Source organism: Podarcis bocagei, assembly GCF_964188305.1.
Source record: "Podarcis bocagei genome assembly, chromosome: 10".
Classification (NCBI taxonomy): Eukaryota; Metazoa; Chordata; class Lepidosauria; order Squamata; family Lacertidae; genus Podarcis; species Podarcis bocagei.
This window is the reverse complement of record NC_138135.1, coordinates 2,201,199-2,227,919: the sequence shown is the minus strand read 5'-3', so window position 1 is coordinate 2,227,919 and position 26,721 is coordinate 2,201,199. Positions and strand designations below refer to the sequence as shown.

The following is a 26,721-nucleotide window of genomic DNA, read 5'->3' as shown; positions in this document are numbered from 1 at the left end:
GTATGAGGAGGTCTGGGAAACAAGTAAATGAAAGATAAGTGATGTAAAGATGGAATTATTTTTAACTGTTTTTTATTTCCTATTTTTTCTTTTTTCTTTTTCATTATGTAATACTGTGAAAACTTTAATAAATATTTATAGGAAGAAAAAACAGAATGGGGGAGCTAGACTAGTTACTGGGAGCAGCCACTGAGACCACATAACACTATTTCTAAAGTATATTCCCTGGCTCCCAGCGTATTTCCGAGCACAATTCAAACTGTTGGTGCTGACTTTTAAAGTGTCTGTGGGATGTGAAACACAAGAGCAGTCAAGTACAACATCCCTAGAGTGGAAATAAAAGGGGATGTCTGGACCAGCCAGTTGGAACTTCCAGTTTCTCCTAGGCTGGGACAGACTTCTTCTGCATGTGACTAGAGGTGGGTGCAACCTCACCTGCCCAGGTAACAAAAGAGCAGGACTGGTCAGCCACTCTCTCTCTGACTACAGTCGTCAAAGAAGCAACATCTGCTTAGCCTAAGATGCTCATTTGGGCTGTCTCCTTATGGGATAGTTTCCAGGTGTATGTAACTTTTGTAACCTAAGTCTGCCTTCTGGGATCCATTTGTGAACAGAATGTGTGAGTAAACTCTTTTTATACTTTTATAGAAGACTGTGTCATGTCTTATCTTTTTATGAGGGACTAAAGGGGAAATTACCAAGGAAACTTATTTTAGAGGCTTTAGCGAGCCTGAGCAAACGCATCCGCTGTAAGTTTAAAAGGGGGAATGTTACTCTGCTAAATTGTACAATTTGTTAGCACAAGTTGGAAAGGATATAATCAAACAAAATATCCTCTCCTGCATCCCTGAACATTCCCAGTGTCATGGCTGCATTTTTCAGGCATAGAAAAGTACGGATGTAATGTATAGGGATAATTCCTAATCTATCGGTTCAAGAAGGTTCTGGTAGTTTGTATGATTCAAAGCTGGTATTTTCTCTAGATCATGGGGAGGCAAACTAAGGCCTGGGGGTATAAATACGACGATGAAGATGATGATCTTGTGGGGGTTTTTAAAGTTATTTTGGAGCTCGTATTGCTATATCAGCTCATAAAATGTTATGGGTGGAGAAAATCACAGGGTTGCCATAAACTATAATCCCACCCAGGAAATCTCATTCATATACATTCTGTAAATTTGGGGAGGTCACACACCTCACCTGTGCTAATACTGGCAGTCTCTGGCCTCCACAGGCACACCCTGTGTGTAGAGCCTCCAGCCACAGGCACTGTCTATCATGAAAATGGGTCCTTTGACTGGGAAGATTCATGCAGTTACTGTCATCGGATGATGAAGGATTGTATCTCAGCTTGTCAGTCACTCTGACATTGCCTACAAAGAATAAGAGGAACAGAAATGCTTTTGAGGTGCAACTTCTGTATCAATCCTGAGAGCCATTCCATGGACTCTGCACCCCTGTTTCTGATGACAGGTGTACATTATCCTCATCCTCAGTAGAAAAGACAATAAAGATGGAAGCCTGAGAGAGAGGAAAAGGTTTCTGGCTGCTTCCTGGGTGGGATTGTGGAAACCAAGAGCCGCTTCTGAGAAGGCCTCCCCCCTCCCCTCTTCCTCTGGGGATTTCCTCTCCTCTCCAGGGGACCAAGGAATGGACTGGGCAGAACTGCTGTGTCTGGACAGGGCAGGGGCTTATGGGGGTGGGAAGAGGATGGAGATTACAGGAAGGAAGGGTGGGGGGACAGGACCCCCCCCACTTTCCAGGGATCCCTCTGGTTGCCTTGAAGGGGTGGCCCATTCCTGGGCGGGAGGGAGAAGCCAAGGCTGTCCTACCAGAGATCCCCCGCGATGGAGACACCCCCCCATAGCCTGTCCTTCCTATCTCCCCCCCCCCCGCCAATGCTGCCCTTCCCTGCCCCAGGGATGCTCCCCTCCCTCCCCCCACTTCCTTGACCCCCTCCCTCTCCTGAGTCTCCCCTGCATCCAGAGGCTCCCTTGGCTCTGCTCACCCCACACCCTGCGCCCCCATCCCTCCAGCCGGAGGCACCCCCCCCCACAAGAGAAGCAGGGGAGGGGCAGGGGCGTCTCTATTCCTCCTGCCCGTTAACCCGTTCGTGGCCCACCTCTCTCTGCACGGAGCCCCCAGCGCTCCGGGGATGCCTGCGCGGAGGACACGGGGCGATGGGGTCCTCATGGGTACCCCCTGAGGGAGGGCCCCATGCCCGCCCCTGCCAAGGCGCCTAAGGGGCCGAGAAACGCCCCCTTCGCATCCATGCCGACGGGGCCCACGGAAGGCGCTTTGGGGAGCTGTCAGGGGTCTCTGGGTACTTTTCTCCCCTCTCCTCTCCCCCCCCCCGCGACCCCTTTACCTCTTTGTCCTCCATCGGGGTTTTCATTTACTTTCCTGCAACATCCATGGGGCGGGGGAGGCGTTTCGGGCGTCTAGGGAGGTCGTATGATGGTTTATCTCCTTGACATCTGGTGGGAGGGGGTTCCACAGGGCAGTCACGACAACCAAGAAGTAACCTCACTTCTACTGGGCTGAGACTATTTAGGGCTTTCAAGGTCAGCGGACCTGGAGCCAGTGAAGATTTCTTAGGACCCTTGTTCAGGGGCCAGCTGTTAGGAGGCCTTTCAGCTGCTGTCCAAAACTGAATGTATCCCTTGCCGGAAGTCATCCATAAGCCTCTCCTCTTTCGTCTTCTCGGGATGCCATTGGTGCGCGATGCTCCGGCTCTCGAAAGAAGGAGAGGCGTGAGTTGGGTGCGCTCGGCTTGCCAAGGGTTAAACAGAAACGAGCTAGATTCCTAGACAGGAAAGTAAGACGGGGGGGGCAGGGTCCTCCAGAGCGAAAGCCCAACCCCTCCCTTTCCTGCAAGAAGTTTAGTCCCTTTCTGTGGATATCAAAACGAATCCATGGGTTCTGGTCATCTTTTTTTTAGGGGGGGGGAGACACTTGGGGCCAAGAGTACCAAGGAAGGGAGATGTATTTTTTAACCCAACTACATTATGAAATCACCTCCTGGCAAATAGAAGGAGAAGAAATGGAGGCAGTGAGAGATTTTACTTTCTTGGGCTCCATGATCACTGCAAATGGTGACAGCAGTCACGAAATTAAAAGACGCCTGCTCCTTGGGAGAAAAGCGATGACAAACCTAGACAGCATCTTCAAAAGCAGAGACATCACCTTGCCAACAAAGGTCCGTATAGTTAAAGCCATGGTTTTCCCAGTCGTGATGTATGGAAGTGAAAGCTGGACCATAAAGAAGGCTGATCGCCGAAGAATGGATGCTTTTGAATTCTGGTGCTGGAGGAGACTCTTGAGAGTCCCATGGACTGCAAGAAGATCAAACCTCTCCATTCTGAAGGAAATCAGTCCTGAGTGCTCACTGGAGGGACAGATCCTGAAGCTGAGGCTCCAAGACTTTGGCCACCTCATGAGAAGAGAAGACTCCCTGGAAAAGACCCTGCGAGATGTTCTCAAAGCTACAAACATGAGTCTGACCAAACTGCGGGAGGCAGTGGAAGACAGGAGTGCCTGGCGTGCTCTGGTCCATGGGGTCACGAAGAGTCGGACACGACTAAATGACTAAACAACAAAGCAACAACATTATGAAATGGGCCCAAATGTTCAGATGCACTCAGAAGGTGAGACTTTTTGGAGAGCAGCTGCACTCCTGGCTTCCCACTTACCTCTGTCTCTCACAGGTGACCAGATGATGCCAGCAAGACCTCCTCATCCATCTATTCCTGGTGGTGGTGGAGAAGCAACGGCTGTGGAAGCAGCTCAGGTAGAGGGAGGGAGCCCTGTGGGGAAGGGGGCTGAGGGGGGGGGGCAGCCAGGGTGCCTCTGGCCCCCAAGGAATCTCTCTCCTCCTCTTGGCTTCTGTCCAAGCTTCTCTGAAGGCGTCTTTGTCCAGGGCAGCCTAGACAGAAGCCAGGAGGCTGGGAATGCCATTCAAGAAGCTTAATGTGCTGAGAAGAAGGAACAGTATATACCCAAAGTATCAAATGTGGTGACAGTAATAATAATACAACAAAACACCACCACAAACTGGCTTATAAGTATAAAACCAAATTTACTAGAATAATAGCTACAATAGAGATAGACTTGTAACCATTTAAACAACAAACATACTATGGTGCCACGTGCAAAACAAAGCCTGGAAATACTGTAAACATGGAGTGGATAAATGCACAACTGTATCTTAACAAGATACATGTGCAATAAACGTTATACAGACTGGATGGATGAACCGTTCAACAAGTAGCATAAGTCCAGTCGCAACCCCCTGCCACCACGACGGCAAGGGTAGCACACTGGAGAATCTGAAAAAAGTTTTTCAAAGCTGTTTTTCAAAGATTGAACTGGACGAGATTTTCTTCAATGGGTCTTGAGTTGGAAACATTAAGCTGTAATGCTTTGAGATAAGGATTTGCTGTATAAACAACTCAAACTGGGAATACAAGAAGGGGAGGTATGAGGAGGTTGGGGAAACAAGTTATGAGAAAATAAGTTATGAAATTTATGTGTTTTTAATATTTTTATGTTTGTTTTTTCTTTTTGTTTGTAAAAATTGGAAACTTTAATAAATATCTTTAAAAAAAAAAAAAAGGAAACACGAAGCCATGTGCCTGGATCAATCACGGAAGGCAAATCAAAGCCACCACCCTGGTGAGAATAACGCAAGGGGGCAAAAGGAGACCTGCTGTTCTCCAGATATATTACAGGTTTTGCCACACGCTTCACCAGTCCGAAAAGCCACTCGTACAAAACGGTTTGCTCAGGATACAGAAGGTATTCTCAGGCACTTAACGAAACAGCAACTAAAAAATAAGCTAAACCTCACAATTATGGCAAGTCGTGCGATTAACAAATCAAGAATCTGTAAAACAATGTTAAAAACATTAACAAAATAGCAATTGAAATAGAAGCTAAGCAGTAAGCTCATTTACACAGTCTCTGCACCGCCAGGACTCAGAGCCTTTCGCTCTGTTCAGTTCATTAAAGCTCCGACTGAGTTGCACCCACTTCCCCTCAGGCCTGGCTGGGAAGCTGCATGCAGAGGCGTAGCAACATCAGGTGGTACCCGGTGCAGGAAATTTCTTGTCACTCCCCCCCCCCCCATTGAATTTTTATTTATTTATTTATTTGCCTGCAAAAATGGTTTTACGTTATTTCATATTTTCTTACAAAGGAATGTGGATTCTGGGCCTCTGATAACAAGCAGACAACTATGGACAAACACTTAAATCTACAGGATCGGTTGTGTTTTGGCTTGTCTTATTTCATTTCTATTTATTGTTTGTTTGTTTAATAAAATTTATTTTTTAAAAAACTTGCCAAGTGGTTTACCAAAACAAAAACACAGCAGAGCAGTAAAATCAAGAAAAATTAACACTCCTACTTTAAAACATACAAAAGCTAAAATATTAAGATTAAAATTACTTCAGCTTCCTAAGCATCTAGGTATGCTTGCTGAAAGAAGAATGCTTTTAGCAGGTGCCCGAAAAGAGCCTAGCAAAGGCACGTGCTTTGTTACAATAGGCGGGGAGTTCCAAAGGGCAGGTGCTGTCCCAGTAAACAATGCAGTACAGATATTATGTGGAACCTGTAGCACTGCTTGAAACTACTAAAGGGGAGGTTTCACCATGCTCTGTATTATCTACTCAGCCTAGTCTCATTTTCTTCACAAAAGCCGACTTTCCAGGACCCGGGAAGCCCAGCGGAGGGTAGGGCAGTTCATAATTTTTTTTTCTTAAATAAATAAATAAATGCCTACGCCAAAGGTCTTATCTTACTAAACTAGGGATTATATAGCTATATCTGAAATTTCATGCATATCAGTTAATATCTTGACCCTGCTCCACTGAATTGAAATTCCAGCCTTCACGACAGAAAAACGGCCAAGTAAACAGCTATTTTTGTGGAGGAGGGTCAAGATATTAACTGATATGCATGAAATTTCAGAGATCCCTAGTGTAGTAAGATAAGACCTTTGGAGCAGGCTTTTTTTTTTTTAAAAAAAAAAAGTTTTTTATGAACCACCCTAGTAGGGCAGTAATTGGTCCTGAATGGGGTAACTGTGTCCCTGAAGAACCAGGTGCGCAACCTGGGAGTCATTTTGGACTCACAGCTGTCCATGGAGACGCAGGTCCATTCTGTGTCCAGGGCGGCTGTCTACGAGCTCCATCTGGTATGCAGGATGAGACCCTCACTGCTCACAAACTGTCTCTCCAGAGTGGTGCATGCTCTAGTTATCTCCCGCTTGGACTACTGCCATGCGCTCTACGTGGGGCTACCTTTGAAGGTGACCCGGAAACTGCAATTAAATCCAGAACACGGCAGCTAGACTGGTCACTGGGAGCGGCCGCCGAGACCACATAACACCGGTCTTGAAAGACCTACACTGGCTCCCAGGATGTTTCTGAGCACAATTCAAAGTGTTGGTGCTGACCTAGAAAGCCCTAAATGGCCTCAAAGACCAAGTAGACCTGAAGGAGCGTCTCCACCCCCATCGTTCTGCCCGGACACAGAGGTCCAGCTCCAAGGGCCTTCTGGCAGTTCCCTCCCTGCAAGAAGTAAGGTTACAGGGAACCAGGCAGAGGGCCTTCCACCCTGTGGAACACCCTCCCATCAGATGTCAAAGAGATAAACAACTACCAGACTTTTAGAAGACATCTGAAGGCAGCCCTTTAATGTTTGACGGATTATTGTATTTTAATGTTTTGTTGGAAGCCGCCCAGAGTGGCTGGGGAAACCCAGCCAGATGGGCAGGGTACAAATAAATTATTATTATTATTATTATTATTATTATTATTATTATTATTATTATTATTATTATTATTATTATTTTCCTTGATAATTTGTCACCCCCCTCCATGATGGTACCTGGGTCATCTCCCCCCCCCCCCGCTCCCCCTTTCCTACGCCCCTGGCTGCATGACTCTGGTTACCAGTTACTGGGAATCACACTTGTGCCGAGTGGCTTTGCACTTGCCCATGTCGTGCTTGCAGAACACGGAGGGTGCACTCTTCCCACCTTGGATCAAATCTATGCTTCCAGGTGCCATAATAAAGCTGCAGAGATAGTGCAGGACAGTGCACACCCCAGAAATGATCTCTTTCCGCTTCTGCCTTCTGGAAGAAGGTACAGGGTTATAAAGACCAGGATTAGATGCCTGAGAAACAGTTTCTATCCAAATGCAATTCTTGTTCTAAATGCAGCATAAGGAGTCTCTATAGTACCGTATTTTTCGCCCCATAGGATGCACCAGCCCATAGGACGCACCAAGTTTTTTGGGGGGGAAATAAAGAAAAAAAATTATTCCCCCCCAGGCGCTTGTGGGGCCGGCAGCGGGGAGAAGCGCTCTTCTCCCCGCAGCCCGCCTTCAGACCAGGTCCGGGGACAGCGGGGAGATGCGCTGCACCTCCCAGCTGTCCCCGGAGCTTGCGGGGCTGGCGGCAGGGTCTCCCCGCGGTCAGCCTCCAAACCACTTCGGGAGACAGTGGGATGGCGGCGTTCCGCCTCCCTCTGTCCCCCTACCTTGTGGGGCTGGCGCTGGGGCTCTCCTGAAGCCTGGAGAGCGAGAGGGGTCAGTGCGCACCGACCCCTCTCGCTCTCCAGGCTTCAGCGAAAGCCTGCATTCGCCCCATAGGACGCACACACATTTCCCCTTCATTTTTGGAGGGGGAAAAGTGCGTCCTATAGGGCGAAAAATACGGTATATTGTATTTTAAAATGGGGTTTCAGAGTTTTTAGGGGGTTTTGAATGTTTTATGTAGATCTTCCATTTCATTGTTCTGTATGGGACAATGACAATAAAGATATCGTATATCGAGGGTTGTTGCTTGTTCTGCTTTGTGCCGTGACTTGGCGATGAGGAGGAGCGTTGGGGGCTGAACGGCTGCAGCGCCACCCAAAGCCACACGAGGGCAGCTGCTCACCAAAGTTCTGAACTGGTCTGGAACTGGGGAGACTGCGAAAGGAACTGCTAGGTGAGAAGTTCTGAAACCATCTGTAAAAATTCAGCTAAAGATCACACAGCATGCAGCGAATCACGTTACGGGCAGAAGAAGAGGTTGGCTGCTGCAGCTGCTGTGATAGGTGAGTCAGTAGAGCAGGAGACTCCAAACTACAAGAAAGAAGATTCCACCTAAACATTAGGAAGAACTTCCTGACAGTAAGAGCTGTTTGACAGTGGAATTTGCTGCCAAGGAGTGTGGTGGAGTCTCCTGCTTTGGAGGTCTTTAAGCAGAGGCTTGACAACCATATGTCAGGAGTGCTCTGATGGTGTTTCCTGCTTGGCAGGGGGTTGGACTTGATGGCCCTTGTGGTCTCTTCCAACTCTATGATTCTATGATTCTATGACTCGCAATCTCAGGTCCTTGCTGCTCCAGCCTGCTCACACAGGGCCAGATTTCCGTTTGATGAGGCCCTCAGATCCTGAAGGTAATGGGGCCCATTATATGTGCAGCTGTCCTTTGTCAACAACAAATGGTCGCTGTTTTTTGTGTTGAATGTACCCACAGGACCGCCTCTCCTGGTATGCCCCATGGAGGACCTTAAGGTCCACAAATGACAACATTTTGGAGGTCCCAAGTCACAAGGTGGTTAGATTGGTTTCAACTAGGGCCAGGGCCTTTTCAGTACTGGCCCCGACTTGGTGGAATGCTCTGTCCCAGGAGACCAGGGCCCTGCGGGACTTGACATCTTTCCGCAGGGCCTGCAAGACAGAGCTGTTCCGCCTGGCCTTTGGTTTGGACTCTGTCTGACCCTTATATTTCCTTCCCCTTATGGTTTTGATCCATGGGCTGTTATTAAAATGAGGCTGCTTTTTTAAATTGTATTTTAACCTGTATTTTAAATTGCCCCCCCATTATGTTTTTATTGTAATTTTACTGGTGTTAGACACCCTGATCCTGACTGTGGCCAGGAAGAGCAGGGTATAATTAAAAATAATTATTGTTATTGTTATTGTTATTGTTATTGTTATTGTTGTTGTTGTTGTTGTTGTTGTTGTTGTTGTTATTATTATTATTATTATTATTATTATTATTATTATTATTATTATTATTTAATTGTTGGACCTAATAGGTATCTCAAGCGATTTGCTCATCACAAAATATGTATTTTATCAAAGTAATAGTTGAACTGAAATACAATTAATACAATTTCCTGCCCCCCCTCCCCCACCAAGAGAGTGGGGCCCTAGGCTATAGCTTGTTTAGCTTATATGTAAATCTGGCACTGTGCACACACAAAACAGATCAATATCCTGCCTTTAGACCCCACCCAGGCTCTCCTGGGAGGAAGGCGAAACAGCGCAATCCACCAAAACAAACAGCTGGACATAGAGCCAAGCCAAGCCCAGAGCCAAGTCTACCAAGGGTTAAATAAATAGGCTGAAAACATGAATGAAATACTGATCAAGAGCTGCCAAATGTTTGCAAAAAGACACGTGCTTTTAACTGGTGCCTAGACGTTAAACGTGTAGTAGTCAGCACATGGCAAATTATTATTATTATTATTATTATTATTATTATTATTATTATTATTATTATTATTATTACTCCAAGGTGGTCCAGGGTCTGGCAGGTGCTCCAGCGGAACAAGATTTCTCTGCAGCTACAAGACACCCAGGACCCCCTCCCCTCCGTCATAACTGCAGGGGCACCAGTTGACCTGGGATCTCTGCGGACAGAGTCATCGAGAACTGGCACTCCTCCCGATATTACTGAATGCCCCCCCCCCGCCGCCGCCGCCAGTGTTCTTGGCCTGCAAGTGGCAGCAGGGTCTGAGCCCAGATTGCGGCTGCTAAGAGGCTTGGCCTGCCAGCCCTCTGCTGGCTCAGCGCTGGCGCTTCTCTCTAATCCCAGATCGGAGGACGCAGCAGAACAGCGGCGGCAGCAGCAGCACTCCTCTGGGCTCAGGCCGTTACTAGGTGCTGGGGCTCAGGGGAAGGCAGGCGAGGAAGGCAGCGACAAGGAACGGAAGAATGGAAGCAGAGACTGCTGGGTCAAACCAAAGGGGTCCATTTAGTCCAGCACCCGCTTCTTCACACTGGCCATTCTGGGAAACCAGAAATCAGGATTTGAGTGCAAGAGAAGTTCTCTCTTCCTGCGGTTTCCAGCAGAGACAGGCCATAGGCATCCTGACTAGTAGCCACGGAAAGCCCTCTCCTCCATGATTTTTTCCATCTTTTAAAGCCACCCAGTTTGGTGGCCATCGCTGCTTCAAGTGGAAGGGAGTTCCAGAGTTTAACTGTGCTGCGTGAAAAAGTGTTTAGTTTTTATCTGTCCCGAATCTTCAGTGGATGTGCTTGAGTTCTGGAACACTTATTTCATTGCCTATCAAATGCTTCCACCGCCAAGTCCTCTCTGCCTCCTCACCCACCTCGCAGGGTTGTCGTGAACGCGAGGACATGCCGGCCAGAGAACCCAGGGTCCTGACCCCGAGCTCCTTGGAGGCCAGGTGGAATAAAAATGTCAGGAATAAAATAAGGAGGTAATTGAAGGGATTACAATTTAATCCTCTCAAGAACGGAAGCTGTGTCCCGTTCAGTTTGAGAGACTGCTTTGCACTGGAAGGAAAGAAACGCCTTCACCTCTTGGCGTTTCATAGCAGTGCCTCATCTGCCTGCACACATGTCAAATGCTCCTCTTCTTCATGGGATGAAATTTAGAACCATAAAACTCTAGAGCTGGAAGGGAACCAAGGCAGGAATCGCAGCTGATTTCTTTTTAAATGACAATATATAAGCAGCTTAAAATTTGCAAGTGTGGAACAAAAGTGTTCAGAAGCCCATAGACCGTGGGTAGGCAAACTAAGGCCTGGGGGCAGGATCCGGCCCAATCGCCTTCTAAATCCGGCCTGTGGACGTTCTGGGAATCAGCGTGTTTACCATGAGTAGAATGTGTCCTTTTATTTAAAATGCATCTTTGGGTTATTTGTGGCGCATAGGAATTTCTTCATTTCCCCCCCAAAATATAGTCTGGCCCCCCACAAGGTCTGAGGGACAGTGGACCGGCCCCCTGCTGAAAAAGTTTGCTGACCCCTGCCATAGAACATGTTGCAGAACAATACTGAGATCAGCAATGCAACTTAAAAACCATTTGTTATATGCAGTGTGGGCTCCATGCAATACTGAGAACCACCCAGTTTGCAAAAGCCAGGGTGAAAAGAGAGGTCTGAAACACAAAGCAGGTGATCGCTGTCCATGGAACTGACCGCCACATTGCCAGGGGCAACCGCACAATGGCCAATGACCACTGGGAGCCAATGACGATTCAGGATTAATATATATGCAATGACAGCTACCAGAATGCTTGTGGCCCAGAGATGGAAAGACGAAAAAGTCCCAATGGCAAGGAATGGCAAGTTAAACTGATGGACTGTGTTGAGATGGCGAAAATGAGTGGAAAAATAAGAAACCAGGAAGACCAGGTTTTAATAAAGACTGGGAGAAATTTATATCGTACTTGGAAGACCACTGTAAACAGCTGAGCTCTTTAACCGGACTTCAGTAACACTTGTGAGCTAACAGAGACTTAAGGTATACAGTGGTACCTCAGGTTAAGTACTTAATTCGTTCCGGAGGTCTGTTCTTAACCTGAAACTGTTCTTAACCTGAAGCACCACTTTAGCTAATGGGGCCTCCTGCTGCTGCCGCACCGCCGGAGCCTAATTTCTGTTCTCATCCTGAAGCAAAGTTCTTAACCCGAGGTAATATTTTTGGGTGAGCGGAGTCTGTAACCTGAAGCGTATGTAACCTGAAGCGTATGTAACCCGAGGTACCACTGTAAATGTTAAATGGAATAAACGGAGGGCATAAAATATGCAGCAGGAAATGTTAAATATGGAAGCCATGGAAGGGTAGAGGGCCGTCCAAGGACGCAAGGGAGTCTGGTCTCTGGGTTTTGTTGTTGTTAATTATATTGGATTGAGAATGTTGGAAAATCAATAAAATTTTGTTTAAAAAAGGAAAGAAACAGAAAGCAGGTGATGGCTGTCCATGGAACTGAGGGCCACATTGCACAATGGCCAATGTCCACTGGGAGCCAATTACGATTCAGGCTTAATACACAAACTACTAATGGTAAAGGAGAGCTGCTTGCGTTTCACAGAATCACAGAAGCACAGAGCTGTAGGGACCCCAGGGGGACATCTAGCTCAACCCCCCGCAACGCAGGAATCACAGCTAAAGCATCCTTGACAGATGGCCACCCAACCTCTGCTTAAAAGCCCCCAAGGAAGGGCAGTCCACCCCGATCCCTTGTGGGCATGACTTGTGCCTCCCTCAGCACCCACCATGCAACATAGCTAGGCTGCAATTAAGCCTAAATCCAATTGGCCACAGTTGCTGACACTCATGGATGCTTGAGTTGAGATTCCTGCTTGGCAGGGGTTGGACTAGATGACCCTCGGGGTCCCTTCCGATTCTACGATTCATCCTGGGGTTCCCCCCCCCTCGCCCTGGCCTGCTGCCTCCAGGGTCTCCCCTCTCTCTGCTATTTCCCCATCTCTCCAAACGTCAGTTTGTAACCTGCCTCTCTCGCTCGGTCTCTGTTAACTCTGTGCCACAATGAATACGAACAGCAACAGTAATAATTCGCAGAGAGGACCTGGATGGGTTTTCCGTGAGGCTGGCAGGATCCTGCGCCCCATCTGGGGCTGGTCTTCTGCTGTTGCTTTTTCACCTCTCTTGGGAGACAGTTGGCTCCAGGATCCCAAACAACACGGCTCTCCCTGAAGCTGCTCAGTTCATTATTATTTTTCCAAAAAAATATATTCATTTTATAACACAAATAAAGAACACAAACAGAAAAACAAACAATACAAACAGATTATTCTCTTATCCTTATTTTTCTAAACATTGTTAGGTGGGCTTCCTCAAGCCCCACCTATCTGATTTTCATTTTACTTCTTCTTTAGCAGTTTACATATATCATCGTTTCTAACCATCTTTTTTAAAATCACACTTAAATTAACATCACATTTTATCGCTTACAAATAATACTATTTTAAAATACACTATCTTCTACTTCTAACCCTACAGCCTATATCCACTTCCAAAGCTATTCTGAGATTTAAATATTAACATATTTTTTCAAATATTCCTTAAACTTCTTCCAGTCTTCTTCCACCGTCTCTTCTCTCTGGTCTCGGAGTCTCCCGGTCAGTTCGGCAAGTTCCATATAATCCATCATCTTCACCTACCCTTCTTAGATAGTTGGTAAATCTTGTTTCTTCCCATTCTTTGCTAGCAATATTCGCGCAGCTGTTGTGGCAGACAGAAAATGAAGCTGCTCAGTTCAGGCATCCCACCAAAGAGGATTTGGGGAGGAGGAGGAGGAGAGGGCTATGGCTGGCTCTGAGCCAGGATGAAGGCAGCCCTGCTTCTGAATACCGCAGGAAAGGAGAGTTGCTCTTGCTCTCAAATTCTGCTTTTGGGGTTTCCATTGGGGCAGCTGGTTGGCCCAATGGACAGAACTGGAAAGGCCATGGGCCGGACCTTGCGGGGCTTGTCTTACGGTCCCTTTGGCCTGCAATGCTGGCTGCAACTGGCAAACGGAAGCCCTGGCACATCTGGGCCTGGGATAAAAGCCCACAGCACTTTAAAACCCATGAATTTTTATTTTGCTCAGCTCTGCTGCAACTAACTACTGAGCGCCCTGTCACAAGCACCCCAGACTGGGATGAATTCTGATTGCGTTTTGCAGTCCCAGGAGATTTGTTTGTACTTGGTCTCTTTATTCCTAGAGTCATAAAACTGTATAGTTAGAAGGGACCCCGAGGGGGGGGGTCATCTGGTCCAAGCCCCTGCAATGCAGGATTCACACCCAGACCCACAAATACAGTATATACATAAAATTTATTTATCACCAGCTCTTCGCCCTAAGGTCCCAGGGCGAGCTATGACATTAAAACACAATATTAAAAATAGTTTGCACCTTCCCATCCCCAGAGATTCTGAATAACTGAAGATAAAATAAGTATCGGAGTCTGGATTTAAAGCCCAACGGTCAAATCTCACCTCAAAGCTGACAGTAATGTCACTGAAAAACCTGTTGCAAAAGAAGTAAAAATGGAGATGTGGTGATGAAAGATCACCACATCTCCATTTTTCTTCTTCTGGGGGTTGGGAAATATTGGTCCTCTTGAATGCCTGCTACCATGCAGCTGTTAAATGCATAGGAAACCTCTCAGGGAAATGAGGCTGCAAACTTATTTTTACAATGCTTTGAGGGGCGTACCAAAAAGTACCACAATTTCCTGGCCACGTTCCGAAGAAGAAATTGGGGGAGAAAAGGGAAAGTTTTAGATGTTCCTGGACGACTCCGAGAAGTAACGTCCGACAGTAAAGTTCTGCGATTTCCCTGGCCACTTTCCGAGGGGGAAAATCGGGGGAGAAAAGGAGAGAGTTTTAGGACGTCCCGGCCGACTCCGAGGGGTAACGTCAGAAATGAAAGAAGGAAAGTCTGGCTGTCGTGGGGACACTGCTTCTTCCAACCCCCTCCTAATGTATTTACTTCAAACCATACTCACGTTCGAAGATGTCCCCCGCAGATCCCGGGATCCTTTCTCTTTAGCCGGCTTGACCTCGCTTTGCTCCCCTGGTTGAGCTTTTGGTGACGATTGATTACCGCCCGCAAAGAGGAGGCAGGGAGAGGAAGAAGGATCCCTGGGCTAAGGTTGCCCAGTGGCGCCCGATCCCCTCTATCTCCCTCCTCACCTTCACAGGAGAACCAAGTGTCCCTGAGAATGGTCGCCAAACTGTTACCGGAAAAATCCGAGGGCTCCCTTGGCCAAAAACAAAGACACCAACCAGGATAACTTGGAGCAAAACAGCAGCCTGTAGGCTTGGCCTTTATTGAACTGTTGCAACAGGGTGTTCCCCTCACTTGCAAGAGAGAGGAAAGACCCAGAAAGATGGTGTGCAAGACCTTATAAAAACTTTTGAAATTCCCCTCCTCTAGGTCAAGCCCACCCCCAGAAACATCATGCATACATTACAGAAGGGGTTGACATCATGCATACATTACAGAAAGGAGGGGTTGAGGGAGGAGTTGTGGTGGTAACCTGAGTGTCCTGTCACCTGGCTGGTTCCTCCTTTCCCCCTGCCCATGAGTCACTTCCAGGAGACAAAGGGGAGTTTGCAGTTTCCTGCCCCCAGAGGGAAGATCTGATCATTGTCCTTTGTTTCAGTCCATGCTGAATCCACTACCATATGCAAGTTCTTTGTGATTTTGATTGTCTTCTGTCTGGGATTATCAGGGTTGGCATAGCAACTGGGCAGGGCTCCTGTGGATGTGCTCGGATGGTGAAGGGATTATGGCTGACCAGAACCAAGCCCCCCCCCCCCTTTGATAGTCCTTGTCATATGGAGTAAAATAAAAATGGAACAGTGCAAATCCGATGTATGGTTGATTTTCTATGAATTTATAACAGAAATGTGGCGTATGTAGTGTGTGAGTGTGTGTGAAGTTTGTGCAAACAGAATGATTGGGTTGGGGGGTTCCTGCTACAAGGGAACCTTCCCATTGTCTCAGGAATTGGGAAATCACCATCTCAAAGGAATGGCCAGACTACCAGGAAAGGGAATCAGATAAGGCATTATCAGATAACCTGGCAGACAGGAAAAACAACAACATTCACATTTCTGTTGTAGACCGCCTTTTCTGTGATGTAGGTATGATGTTTGTAGTAGGTGGTCTTGGGTTACGCCCCTTCTGTGATGAATGCAGGGGTGGTCTGGAGCTCCAGGGCAGGAAATTTAAAATGTCTATATAAGGGCAGGCACACCTTGGTTCGGGGTCCTCCTCAGGGGAGCACCCTGCTGCAGCAGATCAATCAAGATCAGGCTTACGAGCTGCTTTGCTTCTCAATAGTCTCTGGTTGCCTCTGTTCTTTTCTCCTAAAGATGGAGAACCTACAAGGGACTCTATAAAGGGCTCCTGTGTCCCCCATAAGGGAAGAAGGGCAGCTTTTGTTTACAACAGATGACACCCCAGATGGGACCTTCGGTTGGCCGGATTCTGGGGGCAAGGAAGGACTGGTGATCCAGCGCACACCAGGCCATTTGCCAGGAGGAGCCACCAATCCTCTAGTGACCCCAGGGTCTGGAAAGAACAGGAGTTCCAGCGGGGCTAACCAGAGGAAGCAACGCTTGATCAGGCCAGCCACAAAATGATTTATTTTTAAAATAATCTTTATTGATTTAAACTACACACATATACAAAGAATTTACAATCTCATACTGCAAAAAAGAAAATTAAAGAAAAAATTAAGAAAAAAGGAAAGAAGAAAATACAGAAAAAGAAAGAAGAAAAAGCAGATTTGTGTACATGAAAAAAGTTAATCTTCCTAATTAAATTAAAAAAAACTTTGACAAAACGAGTCTTCCAATCATTCTCATTGTACTGTTTATACTGCCATTGTGTTTCCAACACAGTTTTATATTCTTTAATATTGTTCCCATCTACTCCACAAACAGCATTTGTTGTGTTTACAAGTATCACTCAAGTTCTGCTAATATGGTGTGGTTGGTACAATATGATCTTATATATATATATTTTTTTTATAATGATTTTTATTACATTTTTTCCAGTTACAAATACAACAGAAAGAAGAAAGAACATAAAAAATAGAAAAGAAGAAAAAACAGAAAATCCAGACCATTTCAACAACTTCTTTCAAATTTCTATCGGACTTCCCCACATCTCCCGCCCAATGCATTCTTAACAATAAAATTATCAGCAAGTTATACCCTTGTTTCATGTGTTTCTTTGTACTTTCAATTGCAATTTAAGTTTAAATCCCTTATTCTCCATTTACTCTAAAAATATAGCATATTATTGTTTTTACACATTTAAACTTTGGTTCTTTCATGAATATTATCCAATTTCTTATATAATCCACTCTCATTGCTGGGGCTAACCTTCCAAGTCATACGGCATCTCAAAGTTCATATAACTTATAATACTTTTGCAAATAGTCCTTAAATTTTTTCCAGTCCTCTTCCATTGCTTCTTCTCCCAGATCTCGGATCCTGGCAGTCATCTCAGCTAGTTCCATGTAGTTCATCAGTTGCGTCTGCCAGTCCTCCAGTGTGGGCAAATCTTGAGTCTTCCAATACTTGGCGATAAGAATCCTTGCTGCTGTGGTGGCATACATGAAAAGAGTTCTATCCTTCTTTAACACCTTCTGGCCGACAATGCCCAGGAGGAATGCCTCCGGTTTCTTAGGGAAAGTGTATTTAAACACCTTTTTTAACTCATTATAAATCATTTCCCAGAAGGCCTTCACTCTTGGGCAGGTCCACCAGAGATGAAAGAATGTCCCTTCAGCCTCCTTACATTTCCAACATTTATTATCGGACAAGTGGTAAATCTTAGCAAGCTTGACTGGGGTCATGTACCACCTGTATACCATTTTCATAATGTTTTCTTTCAAGGCATTACATGCCGTAAACTTCATACCGGTGGTCCATAACCTTTCCCAGTCCTCGGACATGATGTTATAACCAATGTCCTGAGCCCATTTTATCATGGCTGATTTAACTGTCTCATCCTGAGTGTTCCATTTAAGCAGCAAGTTATACATTCTCGATAATAGCTTGGTCTTTGGTTCTAACAATTCTGTCTCAAGTTTCGATTTTTCCACCTGGAATCCTGTTTTTTTATCTAGCTTAAAAACCTCATTAATTTGGGCATAATGAAGCCAATCTTGCACTTTACCCTTTAGTTTTTCAAAGCTCTGCAACCTCCAGTTGTCTCCAATGTTTTCTATTATTTCCCAATATTTCGGCCAACCGGCCTCCATATTAGGTTTTTTCCGAGCCTTGGCCTCTATTGGTGATACCCACCTCAGAGTTTTGCTTTCTAATAAGTCTTTGTATTTTTTCCAGACCATAAATATTGCTTTTCTGACAATATGGTTTTTAAACATTCCATATGTTTTTGCCTTGTCATACCACAAATACGCATGCCAACCTAGCGAATTATTGAAGCCTTCCAGATCCAGGACATCAGTGTTTTCTAACAAAATCCAATCTTTCATCCAGCAGAAGGCCGCAGCTTCATAATATAACCTTAAGTCTGGCAGGGCAAATCCCCCTCTCTCCTTTGCATCAGTTAGTATTTTAAACTTTATTCGGGGCTTTTTGCCCTGCCAGACAAATTTAGAGATATCCTTCTGCCACTTTCCAAAACATTCCACTCTGTCCACAATCTGCAAGGCTTGAAACAAAAACAACATTTTTGGCAAAACGTTCATTTTTATAGCTGCAATTCGGCCTAACAAGGATAATTTCAGTCTTGACCAAATTTCTAAATCTTTTTTAACTTCTGACCAACATTTCTCATAATTATCTTTAAATAAATTCAAGTTCTTGGAAGAGAGATTGACCCCCAGGTATTTCACTTTTTTAACAATATTTAGTTCTGTTTCCTTCTGAAACCCCTCTGTTTCAGTAGTTGTCAAATTTTTCCCTAACACCTTAGTTTTTTGTTTGTTCAACTTAAAACCCGCCACCCGACCAAATTTCTGGATCAATTCCAAAACTCTTTTTGTACTAGATTCTGGCTCCTGTAATGTTAAAACCAAGTCATCTGCAAATGCTTTCAGTTTATATTGTTTCACTCCGACCCGTATTCCTTGTACCTGCCGATCCTTCCTTATCAAATTCAGCAAAACCTCCAGGACTGAAATAAACAATAAAGGGGACAGGGGGCACCCCTGACGTGTTCCTTTTTCAATCTGAAGTTCTTCTGTCACCACATTGTTCACTATCAACTTAGCTTTTTGTTCGGAATAGATTGCTTCTATTCCGTTCTCAAACCCCCTTCCCACTCCCATCCCTTCCAAGTTTTTCTTCATAAATTTCCAAGAAATATTGTCAAAGGCCTTCTCCGCACCAATAAAAATTAACACTGCTTTAGTGTTAATATTTGTTTGTAAAAGTTCCAGAATATCGATAATATTCCTAGTGTTATCAAACAAATGTCTACCTGGGAGAAAACCTGCTTGGTCCTTATGAATTACTTCATTTAATATTTTTTTAAATCTGTTTGCCAAAATATCTGCAAATATTTTGTAATCCACGTTTAGGAGTGAGATGGGACGGTAGTTCTTAAGTTGAGTCTTTTCAGTTTCCACTTTAGGTATCAGTGTGATGAATGCTTCTTTCCACGTTTCTGGTGCCCTCCCTCCCCCCATAATCTGGTTACAAACCTCCATTAATGGTTGTGTCAAGTAGTCCTTTAACATCCTGTAGTACTTGGAGGTAAGTCCATCAGGGCCTGGAGATTTGCCTAGCTGCATGTTCTGGATGGCAACCTCGATTTCCTGTTGTGTTATTTTACAATTCAAGATTGATCTCTTCTCTTGAGATAGTTCTGGTAGGCCGTTGTCTTTCAAGAATTGTTCTATCTCAGTCACTTCCTCAGGCCCTTGGGTGTACAGTTTTTTAAAATATTTCTGGAAGCACTTTCTAATTTCTCCCGGTTTCTGAATATTTTTTCCTTCAACTTCTAAATTGGTAACATAATTTAATTTTTGTCTCAGTACAATATGATCTTATATAATCCTTAAATATTCTCCCTTCTCCAAGTATTTTCTCGTTCAATACTCCTCTAACTCTTCCCGTCAGTTTTGCTAGTTGTAACTATTCTAACATGAGTATATGGCTTCTCTTGGTGATGTCCACAAGGGTATTTTTGGCTCAAGTAGTCCTATATATTTATTCCAGATTTTATTTCACATGGCTCAAAAATCCCCTGTGGACCTTCACTTTTCCGTACATTAAAGAAGCGTGCCATCCAGACCGATTCTCGTGGCCTTCCAAGTCTAATAGGTCCGTATCTTTTAGTGTAATCCAGTCTTTTATCCAAACCAATCCTGCCGCCGCATGGTAGAATTCCAAATTTGGCAACGCAAAACCTCCTCTCTCCTTTTGATCTGTTAATAACTGGTGTTTAATTCTCGGTTTCTTTGCACTCCATATAAATATAGATATTCCCCTTTTCCACTCCTTAAAACAATTCATTCCTCCTAAAATGGATATTGTTTGGAAAGAGAAAATCATTTTGGGGAGGATATTCATTTTCACAACGGAGACTCTTCCCCAGAGTGAGAGATGGAGTTTGGTCCAGGTTTCCATATTTTTAAAAATTTCTTTCCATACTTTACTAGAATTATCCTAATATAAATTTAAAGGTTTTTTTTAAAATCCAGATCCTTAGGTATTTAACCTTATTTTTAATTTCCAGGCCTGTTTTTCTTGAAGTTCTTTTTTTTTCTATTGTGAGGCTTTTTGTCAGTAATTTAGTTTTTTGGAAGTTTATTTTCAGCCCCAGGCCGGCCATGAATTAATCTAGCAAAAGACCCTGGGGTGGCCAGGAGCAGCGCATGCGGACGTGAGTCTAGGAAAGGAGAAGATTGTGGGCGGGATTCTCTGAAACACCCAGCAACCCAGATTCTCATCCTTGGCTGTCTCTTTTGCTGACGGTCTTCACTCCCAGCCTTCCTGGCAAGAGGTCGCTAGGAGGGGGAGGGGAGAACGGGAGACTTGGGGTTCTGCAATTAGAGAGGCAATTAACTGCAAGGGGAGAACACCAATCAAAGCTTTGATTCCCTGTCGGGGAACCTGAGATCTGAAACTTCTCCTTTGTCCCAAGGAAGACGCCCCAAGGCTGGTCCAAGTGGCCACTTTGGATAGCGAGGGACTTGGGCTCGGTTTCCAATTTCTCTTTTTCTCGTAAATGCAGCTGCACCGGCAGCACCAAGATCCGGAAGGAAGTGACTGGTGCGCGTCAGAGCGCAAGGGCGTTTACAATTCCTTTCCGTTCTCACTGGAGCAGCCGGATTTGGCACTGGGCTGCCAGGCGTCCAATGGAAAGGGACTCTTTTCCCTAGCGTGTAAGAGGCAGAAAAGGTTGCTGGGACCCCATGGTAAGTAAAGGGAGGGAGAAGGACTTTGTAGAGAAGACGAACGACTCTCAGGTCAGGAAAGACCTGGGAAAAGGCTAGCGGGTTTTTGCTTTGGTTGAAAAATGGGATCCCCACATTCTAAGAGTTCTAACCGCCAGACTCAAAGGCATGTGCTCGTCGCAGCAGGAGGGGGGGTTTCCCTGGATGCTTCAGCAGCCGGCCTCCTATGGGTCTCCTGGCCCCCTCCTCTCTTCCCTCTGAGTCTGAACTGCTCTCTGCCCCAGCCTCTTCCCGCTCACCAAACCCTGTTTCCTGCTCAGCTTGCAACACCTCCCCTCCCGTTCTGCTCCCTTTTCTCCTTCTTTCTGCTCATCCCACCACAAGTCCCCAGGATCTGAGCCTTCTTCCCTTGTGGGTCCCCCAACTGGTGCCTCCCCCCCCCTCACCATCCAGTCCATGACAACAACAGCAGCCACAGCACTGTGGTCCTCTGGTAGGAAAACTCCCGAGTAGCATGTTTGAAGCAAAACTTCTGGGACTATGGAAAAATATTATCTTCCCCAAGCCCCAGAATGAGCAGGAGCTCTGGGGTTGCCCCATGGGGTTCATGAGTGAAGATGGGCCTCCCAGGAGACTTCTCTGATACCTGCAGCCCCTCCTTCCCCCTCTTGAAATTAGGCTTGGGGGGGAATCTCCCATTCAATTTCAGTATTTCAAGTTTTCTTCAGAACGCACAGGGCAGGAGGCAGTGATGAAGTTCTGGTGAAGAAGCAGTGCTTGGAGATCATGCGGTGGGGGGGGGGTGAGAGAGTTTGGTGCAAAAACCAAAGGTACTTTCATCTAAAATTACACTCACTATTGTGAGATGCTGCCTTCGTTATTTCATTATTATAATGTTTTACATACAAACACCAGAACTTCACATATACCTCATGCTTGTAGGAATGATTTCCAGCTGAGTTCATTGCTCAGAGTGGACTCTGAGAGGAAGATGTCACACACTCCATACATCTAAATGGGTTCTCCCATGTGAGAGTCCCTGGATGTTCCTTAAAGACTCCATTATAAATAAAGCACTTTTTGCAGTCTTTTCATATAAACTGCTTCTCCTCTTTGAGTTTGTGATGGTTTGAAGGGTGTCAACTGTTAAAGTTCTTCCTGTCCATAAATCTGTTGATTTTGAACTTCCACTAAGAGTGAACCTCTATCTACTTTCCTGATATTTATATGGTTTGTCTTTTGTGTGAGTTTGTTGACATAAATCAAGGGTTCCACTCTGTCTGAAGCTCCTTCTACAGTCCATACCTTTAAATGGTTTCTCCCGTCTGAGTCTGTTGATGTGTTCTAAGTTTTCCATTATCACTAAAGCTCTTTCCGCACTCCATACATTTAAACAGTTTCTTACCGATGTGAGCATGTTGATGTCTTCTCAGGTTTCCACTATAACTGAAGCTCTTTCCACACTTCTTAAATTTAAAAAGGTTTCTCCCCTGTGTGAGTCCGTTGATGTTCTCTAAGGTTTCCACTAACACTAAAGGTCTTTTCACACTCCATGCATTTAAATGGTTTCTCCCCTGTGTGAGTCCGTTGATGTCTTCTAAGTTTTCCACTATCACTAAAGCTCTTTTCACACTCCATACATTTATATGGTTTCTCCCCTGTGTGAGTCCGTTGATGTGTTCTAAGGTTTCCACTAACACTAAAACTCTTTTCACACTCCATACATTGAAATGGTTTCTCCCCTGTGTGAGTCCGTTGATGTTCTCTAAGGCTTCCACTAACACTAAAGCTCTTTCCACACTCAGTGCATCTATATGGTTTCTCCCCTGTGTGAGTCCGTTCATGTTGTCTAAGGCTTCCACTATCACTAAAGCTCTTTCCACACTCCATGCATTTAAATGGTTTCTCCCCTGTGTGAGTCCGTTGATGTCTTTTGAGGCTTTCACTCTGACTGAAGACTTTTCTGCACTCCATGCATTCAAACGCTTTCTCCCCTGTGTGTGTCCGTTGATGTCTTTTGAGGTGTCCACTCCAACTGAAGACTTTTCCGCACTCCATGCAATCAAATGCTTTCTCCCCTGTGTGAGTCCGTTGATGTTGTCTAAGGTGTCCACTCTGACTGAATCTCTTTCCACACTCCATGCATTTAAATGGTTTCTCCCCTGTGTGAGTCCGTTGATGTGATCTAAAGCTTGCATCGTAACTGAAGCTCTTCCCACACTCCATACATTCATATGGTTTCTCCCCTGTGTGAGTCCGTTTGTGCAATTTAAGGTTTCCACTCTGACTGAAGTTCTTCCCACATTCTTTGCAGGTAAAACATTTTCTCTCTCTGTGAGTCCGCTGGTGTGTTCTAAGTTTTGCATTGAAACAGAAGCTCTTTCCGCACTCCATACCTTTAAATGTATTCTTTCCTTTTTGTGTTCGTTGATGTGAACTATGTGTGCTCATTCAGTGAAGCATATTCCACATTTCACACATTTTAATGGCTATACCTAATGAAACAAAAGGTGCCCTGTCCCCTGCAATTCTGTCTTCTCCATCACCTTTTTCAGAGTGGGCAGAAAGGAAATCCTGTTTGGGTTTCAGGAAAAAGAACACAGGGGGAAAAGGACACATCAACCCCCATAAGCAGCTTCTCCTATTTCAACATCTCCTACATTCTCCCATGTCCTCCCCATGTTCCCAATTTTTAGGAAATGAAAATGGTATGATGTCAAATGATAGTAATGCATCAGCAACCTTTCATAACCCTAAATCATCTTTAATAACACAGCATGATCTTGGAATACCGTTGTCCTCTGAGACTGCCTTTCAAATCAAGTGGTTGCCCCCATTTCCACCTCTAGATCTTCATGAATCACCTGCACAGTCCCACTGACCTCAGGAGGTCCATATGGACCATTTTGGGAGACCCAGGTCTATGTCTTTTCTGGGGATTGTGGTCTGGGTCAGTCAGAGAACTAGTGACAAGGCTTGGTGCTTGGGGTCAGCTGAATAGGTGCTAAGGGAAACTCCTGTTCTCGGAGATGGACCTCTGTCTACATGCCTCACATTGCATGAAGAGCAGGAGAAGCAGAAGGAGAGAAAATGGCAAATGGGAATCCCAGATGGAAACACCCACCCCAATGGTTCTTTATAATGATGATGTGCTGCCTGATCCTCTGCTTGTCTTCTGACAAAGGACTATCCTAATCTGGCACTGAAAGGCAGGATATTCAAGGCAAGGAGATAAATGTACTTAAAAGTAGGTAGCCATATTGGTCTGACACAGTTGAAGTAAAAAATAGTCCAGTAGCAACTTGGGGTCTTGGGAGAAAAGCAATGAGAAACCTAGACAGCATCTTAAAAAGCAGAGACCTCACCTTGCCAACAAAGGTCCGTATAGTTAAAGCTATGATTTTCCCAGTAGTGATGTATGGAAGTGAGAGCTGGACCATAAAGAAGGCTATTGGCAAAGAATTGATGCTTTTGAATTCTGGTGCTGGATGAGATTCTTGAGAGTCCCATGGACTGCAAGAAGATCAAACCTATCCATTCTGAAGGAAATCAGCCCTGAGTGCTCACTGGAAGGACAGATCCTGAAGCTGAGGCTCCAAGACTCTGGCCACCTCATGAGAAGAGAAGACTCCCTGGAAAAGTCAGGGTTTTACTGTGAGTTACATTTTTGCTATTTTTGGATCCTGTTATGCTTATCAGTGTTCGGCTGCACAAAGAGGGAGAACTGTGCAGCGTCCCTTCAGCGGAGGCGCCTGTCCTGGCTTCTGCCTTAGCCTCTTCTAGGCAGGGGGAGCCTTCATCCTGCTGCCCTAGGCGCTTTTATCCTAGAAGCCAGAACAGCCACACAGTATCCCAGAAGCCAGATTCCTCTTGCTGTTCTGGCTTCTGGGATTCAAAAAAAAATTTTTTCTTGGATTCCTCCCCCCCAAAACTAGGTGTGTCTTATAGAGCGAAAAATATGGTAGGTACCGCTCTGGCGGGAAGGTAAACGGCATTTCCGTGTGCTGCTCTGGTTTGCCAGAAGCAGCTTAGTCACGCTGGCCACATGACCCGGAAGCTGTACGCTGGCTCCCTCGGCCAAAAAAGTGAGATGAGCGCCACAACCCCAGAGTCGGCCACGACTGGACCTAATAGTCAGGGGTCCCTTTAACTTTACCTATATGTACTGTAAGCTGCCCAGAGCGGCTGGGGGAAAATACTAATACTATAACGTCTAGAGTGGTACCTCAGGTTACAGGAGCTTCAGGTTACAGACTCTACTAACCCAGAAATAGTACCTTTAGTTAAGAACTTTGCTTCAGGATGAGGACAGAAATCGTGCTCCAGCGGCGTGGTGGCCCATTAGCTAAAGTGGTGCTTCAGGTGAAGAACAGTTTCAGATTAGGAATGGACCTGCAGAACGAATTCACTTCTTAACCCGAAGTACCACTGTACTATTATTATTATCTTGTGATTTTTTGTAGTTATTTTGGAATTTTTAATGCAATATTAGCTTACGAAATGTTATGGGCAGAGAAAATCACAGGGTTGTCGTAAATTATAATCCCACCCACAAACTCTCATTCACATACAGTCTGTAAATTTGGGGAGGTCACACACCTCACCTGTGCTAATACTGGCAGTCTTTGGCCTGCACAGGCAAACCCGGTGTGTAGAGCCTCCAGCCACAGGCACTGTCTATCATGAAAATGGGTCCTTTGACTGGGAAGATTCATGCAGTCACTGTCATCGGATGATGAAGGATTGTATCTCAGCTTGTGAGTCACTCTGACATTGTCTACAAAGAATAAGAGGAACAGAAATGCTTTTGAGGTGCAACTTCTATATCAATCCTGAGAGCCATTCCATGGACTCTGCACCCCTGTTTCTGATGACAGGTGTACATTATCCTCATCCTCAGTGGAAAAACAATAAAGATGGAAGCCTGAGAGAGAGGAAAATGTTTCTGGCTGCTTCCTGGGTGGGATTGCGGAAACCAAGAGCCGCTTCTGAGAAGGCCTCTCCCCTCCCCTCTTCCTCTCAGGATTTCCTCTCCTCTCCAGGGGACCAATGGTTGGACTGGGCAGAAGCGCTGTGTCCGGACAGGGCAGGGACTTATGGGGTGGGAAGAGGATGGAGATTGCAGGATGGAAGGGTGGGGGGCAGGACCCCCACTTTTCAGGGATCCCTCTCTGGTCGCCTTGAAGGGGGGGCATTCCTGGGCGGGAGGGAGAAGCCAAGGCTGCCCCTTCGAAGATTGCTCAAGGAAGCCACGATTGAGACGCCCCCCCAAAAAACTGGTCTTCCTATCTCCCCCCCCCCAGTGCTCCTCTTCCCTTCCCCCTCCCTCTCTCCCGCAGATTCCCCTGCACTCTAGCGCGACTGACACTTCGCCCTGCGCGCCCCATCTCTCCATCCTAGCCCCCCCCCGAACAGGAGCAAGGGAGGGACTGGGGGGTCTCTATCCAGGCGTCTCTCGCGCCCCTTAACCCTTTCATGGGACGCGCGGAACCTGGGAAACGGGGCGAGGGGTCCGCCCTGCGAGGAAAGATCCCTTCGCAGCACGGGCGCAGGGATCCAGGCCCCACGGAAGGCGCTTGGGGGAGCTGGCGGGGTCTCTGGGTCCTTTCTCCCCTCTCCCCCCCCCCGCGATCCCTTTACCTCTTTGTCCTCGCTCCCGATTCTCCTCTCCTTTCCTGCAACATCCACGGGGGGGGTCCCCTGCCTCCTCCCTCCCCTTTCCGAAAGCGCCCCCCTAGAGCTACGGGGCAGAGCAGCAATCCGGAGTGGAAGCTCCACTTCCGGGAGAA

The 26,721-nt window shown here is 45.9% G+C and overlaps 2 protein-coding genes and 1 long non-coding RNA gene across 5 annotated transcripts in view; all 3 read right to left on the bottom strand.

The window, feature by feature from the left end:
• Positions 1-2,567, bottom strand: part of LOC308595684 (uncharacterized protein) — a gene marked incomplete at its 3' end in the record, with an annotated part of 39,222 nt that extends 36,655 nt beyond the window's left edge. For both annotated transcript variants that reach the window (XR_014012105.1, XM_081210300.1), the window contains exon 1: positions 2,369-2,567. The remainder of the gene's footprint in view (positions 1-2,368) is intronic.
• Positions 1-26,721, bottom strand: part of LOC308595741 (uncharacterized protein) — a 33,067-nt gene extending 6,346 nt beyond the window's left edge. The window contains exon 1 of one of the 2 annotated variants that reach the window (XM_081210417.1): positions 26,573-26,721. The gene's annotated coding sequence lies outside the window, so the exon portion shown is untranslated. Of the gene's footprint in view, positions 1-25,536; positions 25,758-26,572 lie in introns of those variants that run through there. The other variant, XM_081210415.1, reaches the window with a different exon arrangement.
• LOC308596065 lies at positions 16,401-20,211 on the bottom strand. The gene is made up of 2 exons (XR_014012297.1): positions 19,571-20,211; positions 16,401-16,560 (listed from the first exon to the last, which is right to left on the bottom strand). It is a non-coding gene; the product is annotated as an uncharacterized lncRNA (long non-coding RNA).